The sequence below is a fragment of the Pogonomyrmex barbatus genome, unplaced genomic scaffold (assembly GCF_055798465.1).
Source record: "Pogonomyrmex barbatus isolate J1 unplaced genomic scaffold, ASM5579846v1 scaffold5, whole genome shotgun sequence".
In the NCBI taxonomy this organism is placed as follows: Eukaryota; Metazoa; Arthropoda; class Insecta; order Hymenoptera; family Formicidae; genus Pogonomyrmex; species Pogonomyrmex barbatus.
Window position 1 is genome coordinate 11,279,275 of NW_028297149.1, and position 15,757 is coordinate 11,295,031.

The 15,757-nt window shown below is 47.5% G+C and overlaps 1 protein-coding gene and 1 long non-coding RNA gene across 7 annotated transcripts in view; both read left to right on the top strand.

Annotated features, from left to right (window-relative positions):
- The window catches only part of LOC105431558 (uncharacterized), a 206,345-nt gene that overhangs the window by 16,389 nt on the left and 174,199 nt on the right, over positions 1–15,757 (top strand). The gene's annotated exons all lie outside the window — the stretch shown is intronic.
- The window catches only part of LOC148935454 (uncharacterized), a 39,542-nt gene continuing 28,543 nt past the window's right edge, over positions 4,759–15,757 (top strand). Inside the window, exon 1 of the long non-coding RNA XR_016140454.1 lies at positions 4,759–4,840. This is a non-coding gene — a long non-coding RNA (uncharacterized LOC148935454). The remainder of the gene's footprint in view (positions 4,841–15,757) is intronic.

The following is a 15,757-nucleotide window of genomic DNA, read 5'->3' on the forward strand; positions in this document are numbered from 1 at the left end:
ATAGGCGGTAGATTCAATCGTATCTCGAGATGATGAGATTACGAAAATGGGGAATTCCTCGAATTCACTCGATGACGAAAGGCATGTACGAGCTCTCTCTCTCTCTCTCTCTCTCTCTCTCTCTCTCTCTCTCTCTCTCTTTCTCTCTCTCTCTCTCTGTCTCCTCTCTCTTTCCTTCATTTTCCCGATATTTACGCTAAGTACTCGCGGGAACGGAATTCTTTCGACCGCGGCGGTAATGCGATTTTCGCTCGAATGCCGCCGGCGCGACCGACCGCCGGAAGATCGTGCGAGGAGATGCATCGCGCTACCTCGAGCCGCGGAAATGGAATACGGTCATTAGCGTGTCGAGGGAGCGAAATCCAATTAGTCTCTTGCGCCGAGGTTTCGTGCGGATACCGCGAAATAAGGGAAGATCTCCCTCTCTCTCTCTCTCTCTCTCTCTTTCTCTCTTTCTTTCTCCCTTTCCTTCTTTCTCCTGTCTTGCGAGGGAATAAAATCGACGAATGAGAGGGATTAAAAAAGAGTATAGGTGATAACTTTACGAAGTGAACTTTCTTTCTTTTTTTTTTTTTTTTAACGAGCATTAACGAGCGGCATGACAAAATTGGCAAACTTTTCCGAACGACTCTTTCGTGAGACTTGCCCGATAGTTTATAGGTCTGAAACTTAAGTTTCATAAATCTTTATATAGATCCCATATTTCTGATGGTAGAGGGGAGAGGGGATCGGGCTTCGGTTGCTCGCCTCGCGTCCGCGTCGACGATTATGCTAATGCACCTAGTTGCGCATCTTGCTTGCATGAAATGCGCATGCGCCCGGACGTCGATAAATATTTATTGATGTAAGACGAGCCGGCTGAATAATAATAAATGGTCTCTCTATTTCGCCCCGTCCGGCTCTCCTCCTCTCCCTCCCCCCCCGGCACTCCTCCATCACTTCCTCCTCTCCTCCGCTCTTGCACGTGCGCGCGCATCTATGTACGTGTTTATTGATGTAACTCGAGACAGTCGCACGCAGTTAACAGCCCGTAAACATAGAATGCACCGAGGATATACGAGTGTTTTTCGTGTTCGCCTCTGGCATCCACTCTGCGGAGCCGAGCGCCGCTCGAGATTTCTCTATGACATTAATCCTCGCAGCGCTATGCATCTTACCCACGAGGACCTCGCTCGCGGAATAAATGCGGCCGCGGATTCTGAGAACGAATTCTGCTGGAAACAATGATAAAGCGGCTCAACATTCTCGCACATACATCTGAGTATTTTGTACATCGTAGAGAAATTGTTCTCATTTTACCCGTAAATGAGAGCTTGTTAAATGATTATTGTCGGGTCACTTGGATTATTAACGATACTTATGCACCATTTCGAGATCGAGTATTCGTACTGTTCCATATCATTTGCGATTGTGTAAAAAAAATTGTAAAACATCATTCGCGCCAACATGACTCATTCTGTACATGTTTTACTAGAGTATTGATCTGGTATGGCAGCTTGAGTGAGCGTCGCAATTATTCTAACCGGAAATATCGATTGGTGGGCAGCGAAAAAAGCGCGACTCGGAGTCTCGGCGCCGGTATTCCGGGGCGCACGTCTCACCGAGGGGCTGCAACGCAGCCACGAAGAAGAGTGGTTCACCTCTCTCTCTCTCTCTCTCTCTCTCTCTCTCTCTCTCTCTCTCTCTCTCTCTCTCTCTCTCTCTCTCTCTCTCTGCTTCTCTCCCCTTCCGTCTTTTCCGCAGGGTACTCATACAATAGACGCGATTTCATTCGAAGGCAGGTAAAAGCGATGCAAATGAGAGAGCGATTTAACGGCGGTTTAGATTCGATGGTTTTCTCTCCCTCGGACGAATTGAACTTTCGCGCACGCTCTATTACTTTTCTCTCTCTCTCTCTCTCATTTACCGTGGATCTACATTTATCCACGTATTATTCATCCATTCACGCTGAATGCCTGCAAGTTCAGTGATCCGGATACCCATCGCGAAATCGCAGTCGGCGGTGTTCGCGACGTGGCACGGGCGACACGCGTACATTAGTCGACGCGAGAACACACGGCCGGATAGACAAAAATGGATGGGCTCGTCAAATGGAATATTTCGAAAAACACAAATGGGAATTCACCGGACTCGAGAACGACCCGTTGATTTTTGCGCGTGTTAATTCTGCCATTCTCGTGTCGATTACAGCGAATGGTTTTGACGTGTTTGTTTATTCACCGGCGGCGAATAGCATTCTCGCCACATTTTATATAGAAAGTAGACATTTCTATTTATATCGAATCTATATACGCGTACGCGGCATATGACGAGCAGCCTTACGAAGTGAATTGAAATTAAAAGCGTATCCGCTAATTTCTTTCTATATGGGTTTTTATCGCCACGTCAAATTTCGCTGTAATCATCATCACGCCGGCGCGTGATTATTCAAAATAATGCCGTTTATTTAATGAGAAAATGATATGCGACTGCCGACGATCGATGGACGCAAGGTGACATGTCGTTACACATTCGGAGCGGATTGAAATATTTATAACGCTCTATATCGCGTTTCTGGGTTGAGTTTCTATGTAATGAGCATTAACGTTATCGATTTAATTATGCCTGCCCATCCATAAAAGTTTCAATGACTCGGAATCGGTAGCTCGTACGTCGTGATTTATAGCTTTCCATTAATCTTTCACGTTCTTATGTTCCCTTTACTCGGTTAGACGTGCAAATGGAACGATCAACGACGCCGCTTTTATTTCATTTCTTGCATCACTTCCAAGTAAAATGTCAATTGTAATTAGTTCAGCTTTAATCCCATTAACATGACAACGTGGATGGAAAAACACGGCTTCGCGCTGATCGATTAATCACCCGATAATTGTCCGCAAATCCAGCTTGTCGCCAAATTATTAATAGAATTTCTCACTAACGAGAATAAAACTCGGGGCAAGAATTCATTTCGACAGTGTGTCTATTTTATTTTTCCATTTCCAATTTTCGATCAAACTCGAATGATTGCACGTGTTAGCGTTTAAATATCTTACATATTTGTCCGATACGTCCTCGTACAGTCGTGAGAGCGAAAACTCAGCTGAGACAGCTATGCGAGAAATCAAGTTAACTTTCGATTACGAGCAAAGGCATACGGTTTGGACATACGACTAGGTGGGATTATATCCGCGGACATCGCGGTAATACGCGTCTTTATTTATTCATCTCTTTCCGTTCCGAGCCGCGCGAGTTACCGATAGCGCCTATCGATTTTTACGAACCTGTGCGTTCGGAACGAAACGAGTGGATCTCCATCCCCGGAATATCGCACGAATTCTCGATTGAAAAGAATTAACGTTCGCATTCGCGTGTTTCTATTTCGCGAAAAAAAAAAAGGAGTGTAATTGACGTCGACATTACGGCGAGTCTTCGCGCGCGAGAGCGACCGATTATCGGATCCCACAGCCGCGCTCTCGCAAGCGGGTAATTTTCTGCGCGGCCAACGATGAAATATCTCGTACCCCCTACGGTATTAATTGGCTGCGATTCCACGTCGCGTTCACCCGCGCTCGTGATTTGTGCCCGCGACTTATGCCTGCGACTTGACGCAACTGTTAGATTACAGTGTGCGCGCCGCGCCGCGCCGCGCCGCACCGCGAAATCTTGTGAAATGGCTCTAGTTTGCGGTAGATAGCCTCTAGCTTGCAATTTCATGCTATCAACTACGTTACCGGCTCTTTATGTGGAACGACCCAGCACGTCGCGGACGTACTCGTCCCGGGTCGTTAGCGTGTAAGCTATACGCGCGAAAACGATACGTAAACGACGGTGGGAATGCTCGACTGTGCGTAAATACGCACGAGTGCAAATTGCGACGAAAGTTTCGTCGAAATTTATGACACATGGCGGTCCCAGGAACAGTCCGCCTCCGCGGATTCGTCGCGATAAATGGTGCTTTATTACCGCGGAATGGCGCAGTTTAACGATAGACGCGCTTCGCGTCACTTCGCGGATCGATGCGACGTGTGCTGGTCTTACCTAGTTAGAAAATGCCATCTGTGCGCGGGCCGAGTCATAATGCATCGTACATTCATACATTACTATTACATCGAAGTTTACGCGGCATACTCGAAGGATAAAATTAATTTATCCTTCTGATTGATTTGTAAAATACATTTCTCAACGTAACTTCCATCTGTTCTCCGTTGAGAATTATTCTCACTGACGCGTATTTTATCGATGACTTAAAAATCGACGATTCAATTCCAATTCGTTAACCACGAGATGTTTCGCCCGAATTACGCATACGTGCGATCGCAGAGGAGCGGAAACGTGTGGATGCGCTTTTCCGCGTCGATGTTTTAACGTCGCTGCAACATCGCGATTGGCGCACGTGCGCGACGACACGTGCGAATGAGAGAGAAAGATGGAGGGAGAACAAAAGAAAGACGGAAGGAGAGCGTCCATTAACTAAATGCTAGGAAAATGTTATCGCTACTCGCATGAAATAACCATTCGACCGGAGTGCGCTGTGGTTCGACGTCATCTGCAACGACCACCACCATCACTGTCGCCATCACCACCACCATCACCACCACCACTACCACCACCACCACCACCACCACCACCACCACCACCACCACCACCACCACCACCACCACCACCACCACCACCACCACCACCACCACCACCACTACTACCATCACCACCGCACTATCATCATCAACACCGCCACCTCGTTTTTTTCCTCTCGACGTCGCGACGACGACGGCGGCGGTGACGACGGTGGTGGTGATGGTGATGGTGGTGGTTTCTCGTCGGTTCCGCATCTTTTCAGCTCGCGATAACCAAGCTCGAGGTAACTGGAACCCAATAATCCGGCCGGTTGAAGCGGCAAACTTCGGCGACTGTACTTATTTACTTACTTTACGCTCTTTGAGCCTCTCCTCGCCCACGCTTCTTTCTCTTTATTACTCCGTAGTTAAGTACTTAAGTGCATTATAATTACGGTCGTTTCGTTTGCCGATCTGCAGCCGAGAGAGTCGAAAGAGAATGAGATTGCTTATCGTTATGTGAACGATTATATATAATCTTTCCCGTGCTTTGTGCGACCCTAATTATGAGCTATTGTTACGACAATTGACTTCGCGGTACTAATAAGAATTTTGTTTTACAACATACAGAGCGTTTGGAACGTCGCGCGATAAGAGGACGCAAAAATTGCACGAAGAGAGAACCGTAAAATTTGATAATATGAATTTATCTATATATCGACATCTCACTTACGTGCTATTTTTATATTGTATATAAAATATATTAAATGGCAGATATTTTACTCTTAACTAAATATCGTGATAAAATATTAAAAATATGTTTTTATCGATATTATATCTGAATGATAAATACGCATTTAACATTTTTTTTCGCATGTTGTTATCGATCACACGTTAGAACGCGTGATGATCGATCGTCAATGACGCAGCGCGCGCGCGAAAGAGAGAGAGAGAGAGAGAGAGAGAGAGAGAGAGAGAGAGAGAGAGAGAGAGAGAGAGACAGATATAATCCATAGTACCGTAAAGCGTCGCGTTCGCGCATTCCAATCAGCGGTGGAGCCGCGCGGATCGCGCGTAACCGCTGCTTCGCTCCGCGTCGCGTCGCATCGCGTCGCATCGCGTCGCATCGCATCGCGTCGCGTCGCGTCGCGTCGCGTCGCACAAATCGTCGACGTAATAACGTTAAATCGGGTATACTCGCGCAGCTCACGGGGCTAAAGCCCGGCCGCGGCGCTGGCACAAGGTGCAAGCAAAGAGGGTTGCGGGAGGATTTTGCAGGAGGCGCCCGCAGTAGGAGAAAGAGGAGGAGCGGCGGGGTTGCGCGGGGGTTGGTCGCGTGGGGTGAGGTACTCTCTCTCGCGAGGGTGGAGGAGGTGCAGCGCGGAGAAGGCGATCGATGCACCGTGCCCGGCCATACGGCGATGCCTGAGTCAGCTTTTCGCGAGCATTGGCCGCCGGCATTACGGCTGCGCTCGTTGTGCGGAATAGAGAAGGGCGGCGGAGAGAGAGAGGGTGGGTGAGGAGACGGTGCACGCGGGGGGCAGGGACGAAAGAGGGAGGAACATCGAATCGTTTCCGGCGAACGCAGCCCCCGCGCGCGCGGCGAATACACCAGCGGCGGGTTGCAACGCGCATCGGGTAGAAGTGACGTACCAAATGAATATCAACAAGCGCAGCCTCCTCCTCCTCCTCCTCCTCCTCCTCCTCCTCCTCCTCCTCCTCCTCCTCCTCCTCCTCCTCCTCCTCCTCCTCCTCCTCCTCCTCCTCCTCCTCCTCCTCCTCCTCCTCCTCCTCCTCCTCCTCCTCCTCCTCCTCCTCCTCCTCCTCCTCCTCCTCCTCCTCCTCCTCCTCCTCCTCCTCCTCCTCCTCCTCCTCCTCCTCCTCCTCCTCCTCCCCTCCTCCTCCTCCTCCTCCTCCTCCTCCTCCTCCTCCTCCTCCTCCTCCTCCTCCTCCTCCTCCTCCTCCTCCTCCTCCTCCTCCTCCTCCTCCTCCTCCTCCTCCTCCTCCTCCTCCTCCTCCCGTTCCACCTCCCTCCCCCTCCCTTCCCCTCTCACTCTCTCTTCCTCATACATTCGTGGGGGAAACGAATTTTATTTTCGCGGGCGTGGCGCGCGCGCGGACACGAACGACTGCTCGGATTCCGTTTTTCCTGCCCGCCGCACCACCAGCTGCTGTTCCGAACCCCGGCTATGGCCGATCGAAGTGGCCCGGGGAGAAGACGCCGTCGTCGAGAATTTTCCCATCGAGACGCGAGACACCGCGTGCGCGTCACCCCCTTCTCCCCCTTTTCCCCCTATTTTCCTCCTTATGGATCCGATCAAGCAGTAGTTGCTACTGCCGATTGTTAATACACGCTTGATATATTTACGATATAAACTGTCTGTATTAGCATAAAGCATGTCATCGGAATTGTGACGAGAATTGGAAACTGGTAGCTTTAGAGGAGGGACGAAGAACAGTATACTCTCAACTAAGGCGATGTAATTGTTTACAATACATAGAATTTAAAACAGATTATACTCTCTGTTCGATTCAATTTAAATTTTAAGCGTATAAAAAAAAAAAGAACGAAAACTAATGGCATTTAAAATAAAATCGTCAAGCGTTAGAAGCGGTAAACTTGTATGTCGTTGTTTGGTCGCTAGGAAAATACAGCGTGACAAACAAAATTCTATTAACGTGTCAAATCCGAGGCAGCAGTCGGAGAGGCAAATAAAGTGGGTTGAAGAGGCGAATGAATATCAACAAACACGGAGCTCTTGGGCGAGGATTGGATTTTATTTCCGCGGGCGTGGCGCGCGGATGATTTTTCTCTTCGTTCGCTTTCTTCCATTCGTCTCAGGTACTACTTTTCTTTCGCTGTTTTCCATCCGTCCTATTGTCCCCTAGATCATCTCTTTTGACTTTTTCGTCGGTAGCCGCATAAATGAATTTACGAATGGTGAAAAACAACGCCGAAGAGCGAAAAAACAATACATGACATATGAATGTGATCCCTTGAACTTCCGGCGAGTTTAGAACTACTTGTGTCGTTTTATTTTTATGAGCGGCTGTTCAAGAGCCATTTAGATAAATCTTCATAAGATTTAATGTTTCAGCGGTCTAAAGTTACATTTATCTAATTAAAATTTATTCCGACGTGACATATATATTACATTAAAATTTGTTAAACCGGAAATATGTATCATCGCGTTATCACGGCAATTCTGAATCGTTCAATGTTTTAGTATGAAACAAAATTTATCTTGTCGGACACAGAAGAAAAAATATGATTCTCTCATCCAGTTACAACAAAAATAATTGTGGCGGAATTTCGCGCGCGCGCGCATGCACGTACAATTTCATGTTGTGTCTCTACGGAGCTTTTCGAGTTGCTCGTTTTCATTTGTTTATCTTCAACATTTTTGCAGGCAGGTTTGTTTGAAAAAGATGTGCATCAAAAGATATGCAGGAGAAGGGGGGACGTATTTGACACGCTTTCTCTGAAAATATCTTCCCCATTTTTTTTTTTTATCGGCTGCCGGATAACGCGATTCGATTGCGAGCGATTGGTTCTCGCGAGTAAATTTCACGAAGAGCCGCATTATAACCGGCGGATATTCGGATATATCCGCGAGTGTAGCGACGTGACAGATGGCACTCCCGGTAATTGCATCGGGGATATAACGCACGAGCCGGCGTGGAAAGCGGTTCGATCTGCACCTCCGCGTATCAATTGGTCCACAATGCCGGCCGCGGAGAAACGCAGAGGGAAAGGAAGCCGGAGGAACGAGGAGGCGGAGGCGAGCGTATAGGGTGTTTCTAAAATAAATCGAAAGCGAACGCCGGGATCTCGCGATCGAAATTTGACGGTTGATTTTTTTTTTTTTTTTTTGTCGAAAAGAATTTCACGACGAATCTCTGTAAAAGAGAAATCTTGATTTATTTATTTTGTTTTTAAAAATAAGTTTTATTGCAGGTATATTTAACTCTCGGAAAATTGTTGAAGAGTTACATAAATGTAATTTTCATTCGAGATGCTTGCCAAGATATTTTTAAATTGATCGAGGCATATATCTGTAATGTTTAAAGACTCACATTTGAAATCACCCTATATGGAGGAGAGAAGTGTGCGATACCTTTGTGCGTATGTGTGTGTGAGAAAGAGGATTCATACGCTCGAAACGTGGTCGAAGAGGGAGGCAGAAGGAGAAGCCAATTAATTTTACGATGGCAAACAGTGAGACTGTCGCAACGCCGTTTCTGTAGTTCAGCGAAGTAATTAAAGTTTAAATTGTTTTGAAGAACAATAACGCCCGCTTCCTCCCTCTCGCCCTTCTTTGCTTCCGCTCTCGTCCTCCCTCCATGGTACGCCGTGTCTACCCTGGGACGACGTGTCGTTCTCTCCTCGTCAATGCCCTCCGACCAAGTGTGATAGGAAGGGACGTCGAGGGGCGCGGGGGGAGGGGAAGTGGAGGAGGAGAACGGAAGGCACGTAATGAGATCCAGACTGGGAGACGTCCCGAAAGTCAGAGAGAACGAATCGTTCGTTCCGCGAAAATACCGTTCACGTCTAGCCGCAACATCCGCAAACGTGCGCGATGCGTATCGGTGATTGTATATCGACTCCATTACAAGCCATTACGCACTATCGCTCTAATTATCCTGATGTAGCGATGTTGGGCCGGCGCGTCCGCGCTGGTGTCCGATAATTAAAGTAGTAACGAATACGTCGGATTCGATTAAATCGGAATTAATCGCCATTAAGCGTAATGACGCATCCGCAGGTGGTGGCCGTTTCTCGCCGTTTTCAATTTTTCGCGGAAATAATTGACGACCGGATTTTGGCCGACAGCTCGACGTGACGTTTTACGAAAAGGAGCCCGACGCAAAAAAAAAAACTGACTCCGACTCCGACTTGAAAGTGGACCTTGAAATTGGAGATTAGGGATTTCCACTTAGTTCCCCGTTCCGGTGGCTGAATATTTACACGGAGTAATAAATTTTGTCCTTTAACTTTGATCGTGTAGGTCCATTTGAACTTTGCAACTTTGTTTGCCGAAAATCAGTCTTTTGATATACTACTTCCCAAGGTTCGGCACGAATTGCCGGATTTTTCGGGTCGTTTTTCACCGCGCCCATAAAGTTTTACTGCAACTGCGCCACCGCAAAGTGAACGCTAGCGAAAGAATATCGATAATTCCTCCTATGGCGCCGCAAAGATCATTGCCCCGATATTGAGCCGGTTCGTGAGGATCGGCAATAAAATGTGCCAAACGAGCCTACCTGCCGCCAGGTGTCCCCGACGAATTAACGGCTGCACCTCGTAAACCATCGATGACTAATTATCGACATTGACGCGGCAAAAAGAACGAAAGACCGCTCGGAGATTGTAGGTAGTTGGCCAGAGAAGAATCGATAACGGAGTTCGGAAAAGGATCGGCGTAAATAATATTGCAAGTCGCAAAAGTCAAGGGTTTCAAAAGACATCGAGATTTACGATCCCCATTTAATTTTGACCTAAATGCTTCCGTCTACTTGTTTAGTTTGTGACCTTTATTGTCTTAAGCATTTTTCTTTTATTCATGTGTCATATTTTTTACATATACTTTCTTTCTCTCGTTTCGTACAATTTTTTTTTTTATTTATCGTTGACATTAAAATATTTAATAATAATTCGATCGTCACATTGATGTCACGTTAAAGCGCGCTAGCTCTGTCTAGTTTTTCGTTCTCGCTTCTACCTCGCATTCGACGGATGGAGCTAATTATGACCGTGATCAAGCCGCGCATTAACTCTCCTTTCGGCAGTAATTGTTAATGAGGATGCACGAATGATCGCATTATTGCGCCAGTTTCCCCTCCAGTTTGTAATTAGAATCACCTCCGGGGCGTGTATACGAATAGACAGGCTGTCCGCATTCTGGATTTTGTCTCTGGCCTTTGTCCCGGTGTGCGCTTTACGCTTCTCCGGCTTCCCTGTTTTCGCCGCGCGATCGTATACGGGATTTAGGACGGTTCTCCTCTGGGGTTTATAGGGAAATCGAGAACGCATCGAGGCGCGAATACGAGGTAACGGATTTCACCGCGCCCAGATTTTATGAGACGACAACACACTCGTGGACGTGCGGAAACTTCAGTGCATTTTTTTTTCTTTTTTTTTTTTCTTTTTTTTCTTTCATGTAACGCCGTAAATCATCTTTTAAGCGAAACTTCGAATTGATTGAACGTAGTTTCTTTTTAGGTTGATTTTATCCGTTCGATATCGATGTGCGACCGGCGATTACGATTCGGTGCGATTTAGCGCCGCGCGTATGGACCCGAATTTATTCGTGACCTGAATCTGCACCGATAACAAGTACACGTGTATAGCTTAATTTAATGAGAGCCGATTTCGACAATTTATTTGCCCATTTCCAATGCTGGCGGAAAGGTTAAACCGGTTTAAGTGAACGATTGCCCTCCTATCGATCGCGCGTTGTCTCGTTGCCGCGTCGCGTGATCAATGCGAACGATGCCAAAACCTTTGGCAGTACGAAGCGACTCGGGCAACTCGATCCGATTTCTCCTTGACCCAGATCCAATCCTGTCGATATATCGTCCGCCGTATCGGTTTGCACCGATCTGTAACGCGAGTCGCCTTCGTGCTGATAAATCATCACGAGCGCGTCGGGCGGTCGCGTTTATTCGACCCGCATTTAATCACGTCGGCGTTTAACACGGACAGTGTTTAACCGAATAAGCAGTTACAACTCGGGAAGCCATTCTATGTAGATGAAAGATCCCTCCCGTTGAATCAGATAACAGGCTTTTTTAACGCTAAATAATTAAAATATTTTGATAAAAAGAACGATGAGGTCTTACGATTGAACAACACAACTCTTTTTATTTTTTATTTTGGAATTTTTTTCATACACGCGCATTTAAAAAAAAATATATTCCTTCCTAAGAATAAATAAATTTTTAATCGCGACTTCTGTATCTCGTGCGCGAAACTTTTATTTTCTCGGTCGCAGCTTCGCGGAGAATCGCTCGAGATCACCAGCGGCTGCGTTCTCCCGAATATAAATTTAATCCTAGCGCTTCTCGATCGGCGGATATAGCGCCTAACAAAGCACCTCGGGCAGAAACGTCGGTATGCGTTCGCTCAATTCTAATATTAGCGGTTGGAGTATGGGAGGGCCGGCAGTCAGATCAGAAAATTTCAACGCCGTGTCGCGGCGCTGGTCGTCGTTGTCGTCGTCGTCGTCGTCGTCGTCGTCGTCGTCGTCGTCGTTGTCGTCGTCGCGACACGCGAACGCCACGATAATCAACGTTAACTCGAATCTAACTATTCATAGCACGTGCACTCCGCAACCCATCGTTGTTACCCGGCACGTTGCCCGATTCAGGCGTCAAGCCTGTAACATGTTCAGCTTCTAACTGAGCGCGTGTTAGGTGCACGTAGGTGCGAATCATGTTACGTATGCGCGCCGTTATTGCGAGATGTACAATCACGATTGTCATAACCAGCTTGATTGTCCTCGTAAAATCGTAGACCGTGAACGCGCGCGAACGCAGAGATCTTTCATTCGAGCAATTCTCAACATCGGAAACTCGTGTATTATTTAAAAATTATCCGAATTATGAAGCCCAGGTTTACGCATGTTTTCCTTCCTCCTCTCTCTTTCTTATTCGACGCAGCGTTTTCAAATCTTGAGATGAGATTTATTATCTCACCGAGCTGAAAGGAGTTAATTAGTCAGTAGGAGTTCAGAGCGCTACTCTTGGAAAAACGAAGCGCGCGCTCGTTGATTACGCGAATAATCTAGCGGCGGTCGTAATGATTTGCCTGGCACGAAGGTCGTATTAAGCGCTAAGGCGTGCAAAACGCGCGCGTGTTGTATCGCCGCCGGCGATCCCTTTATCGCGTCCTCCGCTTTAGATCTTCGCGCTTTAAACGTTACTATTAATCATCGATGCAAATTAAAAAAAAAAAAAAAGAAGAAGAAGAAGAAAGAGAAAAAAAGACGCGTCGTAAACAGATCTATCGGGATCCTCGAGGATCGCGCGAACGCAAAGATGATTAACGAGAGCTCGCGATCGGCACGAAAGACAAAAGTGTTTGCTTATTATCTACGCTGCATTATGCATTGAATGCCGTTCGTCGTGTCGCTGCACCGCCACCGCCGCCGCCGCCGCCGCCGCCGCCGCCGCGAGGCTGCGTGCTGTCGTTCGGATTCCCCCGTTTTCCCTGGTATATCCCACGAACGGCTATAATTTTCTACCGGTAACGACGAATGATAAAGACGAGATAGATTATTTATTCGCATTGCGATGGCATCCGCGCTCACGTTGCGTCGTACGCAAATAAACTTCCGCGCGAGATAATGCGACTGGAATAGAGATCTACTTCATTGCCAAGGTCTATGAGTGTCTTTTTTACGCAAGCACAAAAAACGGGAATTATACGGCGCCTCGCGCGGCATTTGCTTTAAGAGTCATTAAATAATAACTTGGTCTCGCGACGCCCGTTTTTAAACGGAATGAAAATACGTGATTCGAGTGTCTCTTCATGAGAAGTTATTCGAAATGCGAATCTCATGTAAGATCGTAATAAATCTAGATCTCTCTCTCTCTCTCTCTCTCTCTCTCTCTCTCTCTCTCTCTCTCTCTCTATCTTTTACTTGCGGCATTTTAATGCAAACGTTGCTTTTTAATCGTCATTTAAATTACTTAGAAAAGGCACATAAATCTGGTTTTTTTACGAATTTCAGGAAAGTGATTTGTCGGGCAAGCCTCGCGAGGGCTGATCTCTCTCGTGCTATCTTTGGTCGGCAAAATGACGAGTTAGGTTAACGCCACGACTATTCACGCGATGCGTTCGTTCTTCGTTATATCGCGCGCGAGTGGCCGCGTATGTAATTTGCTCTCCCGGCTTGATACGGCGTAACGGCGTAATGTCGATTTCACGTGCGCAATTACCGCGTGCGAGTGTCGCGCGTGCCGTGCACGCACGTCACGCCGGCCAGCTCGGTTTGGTGTAACTACGCGAGAGTTTTCGCGATTGTATTATCCGCGCCCGTTGCCCGCGGCGCGAGTGAGCGAGATGATGTCCGGCAGATTCCGGGATCCTTCATTATTGCTAAAAGCATCATTATTAAGTAAATTGGTCCCGCGCGCGCGCGCGCGCATACATACGCAGCAACGACATTACCGCAGCGGCTCGCAGATTGCTCGTCCCGAGGTAATAACTTTTGCGCAACGTAATGATCGAATCGTCAGTGGCCAACAGGGGCATTTTACACAAAGCGGCCGATCGTCGTCGTGAGTAAGCGAAGATGGAACGTTCCTCCAGAGATGCCGAAGACACGGATGCGCGCGCGCGCGCACATCAGACGAGTACCGATAGTCATCTTCGGAAGACTGGGCATGTGAACGTAGTATTCGCGCTGGCATTATCCTACAAAGTGTCAATTACCCGTGACGACGATCTCGCCGCGCATGGACCAACATTACCACCAGCCGGGCCCCGCGCGCAAGACGTTAACGGCGTGACAGCCGAGGATAAAACGACGAGTCCCTCGGGACTCGATGCGCGAAACCGCGTTCGTTGTTTCATGCTCCTTTTAACGTTCCGTCCGGACGGGTTGGCGAGATCGTAGGGCGGCGGACGTGTGTCATAAAGCTATCAGAATTATGATATTTTTTTCTCCCGTTCCCGCCGTTATCGAGAATGTTAAGAGCGTGGACGTTAACGCGTTTTCGGTATTAAGCTATCAGAATTCAATTACAATCGTCGACCGTTTCTCGGCTCTTTTATTACGTAGTATATTACGCGGCGTGTGACATTACGGGCGCGCGAGCGCGTAATTTCCACCCGTTTCCATGCGCACGCACACGCGTGGATATCATAATTAATTTATTCATACGCGTAATCGCGGCTTTATCCGATTTAGACGTTACCGTTACCGTTACCTGTTGCAAACAAACTCGCATTTATTTCCGCGTTTATGTTAAAAAGAGATCGATTTCTTTCCGCCACCAAATACCAACAATGTTCCCAATGAGCACGTGTGATATTTCATTGTTCGTGTTACAATATGTTACCATGTTGATTTTACCTTATTAATATATTCAACGTTTCATTTGATTGGAGTTCTCTCCGCGTACAAACGACGATAATAAATATTCCATTGTCCGATAGACGAACAATCGCGCGCCGCATTTTTATCCTTTCGATTAATTGTCAAATAAATTAGCGCCGGCCGGATGTATCTTTTCGGAAATCTTTCGTCTTTCGCGCGAGCCATAGTTATTCGTGAAACTCCACTGTAATCGGTTATCAGTGATAACGGGCTCGTGTGCGCGATGCTGCGCGGACGATCGGGAGTTATGCTAACGAGCCTGGCGATCCAGTTTGTTTTATCGTCGTGCTCTCGCAGCGTTATCGTTGTTCTCTCGCGATTGGCAGAACAAGATTAGGCCGTTCACCGTCGAGTGCGCGATAAGCCCATTGTTCGTCCGCACTCGTTCGTTTTTTAACAGCGGCGTGTCGAAAAGTGCATGCTAGCAGCTTTCACGCGCGTTTTCGGAAACGCGAGGGCGAGCGTGTTTTGTTTTTGTTAACGCCCACGCTTTTCTCGCTTTCGCATGGTGTTTCGCTCGATGATGCACGGCCTTGTTATCTCTCGCCGGAAAAACGCGATGGCGAACGCAAACGCGTTCGCAAACAGAGCTATCGTTACGCGGATGGATAATAGGCGGTAGGACGATCGATATCCCTGCGGACGTTTCTTCCCGAGTTTCACGACTGATCAATGATCTCGCGGCATGTTTCTTATAATTTACTTGATATATACAGGTTTTGCGCGCGTCCACTCCGCCGGTCGGTCAATTTGCGAACGTTTACGGGGAAAATTGAATTTCCATGAAGCGACAATCAACGCGAATCGCTTTGCTGATATTTGTGTCGAATTTAAGAATTATGGTTGGTACCATATCCATGTGCTCGGAGAGAGATACGAAATGATATTGATATATTCGAATGTGATATCCAACACGCTAGACGCGCGATCGCATGTCATCGTCACAGGCGTGATTGGACGCGACGTTTGTTCGCGCGATCAAAGGAAATCGCGCCCGGCAGCGGATGAACGATTCTCGCATCGAACGCGTCGCGCGGCTCTTCCGATATTTTCCGCGCATCATTACGAGACAGAACGGTGTGTGAGAAGAGTGGAGAGGAGAGGAGAGGAGAATCG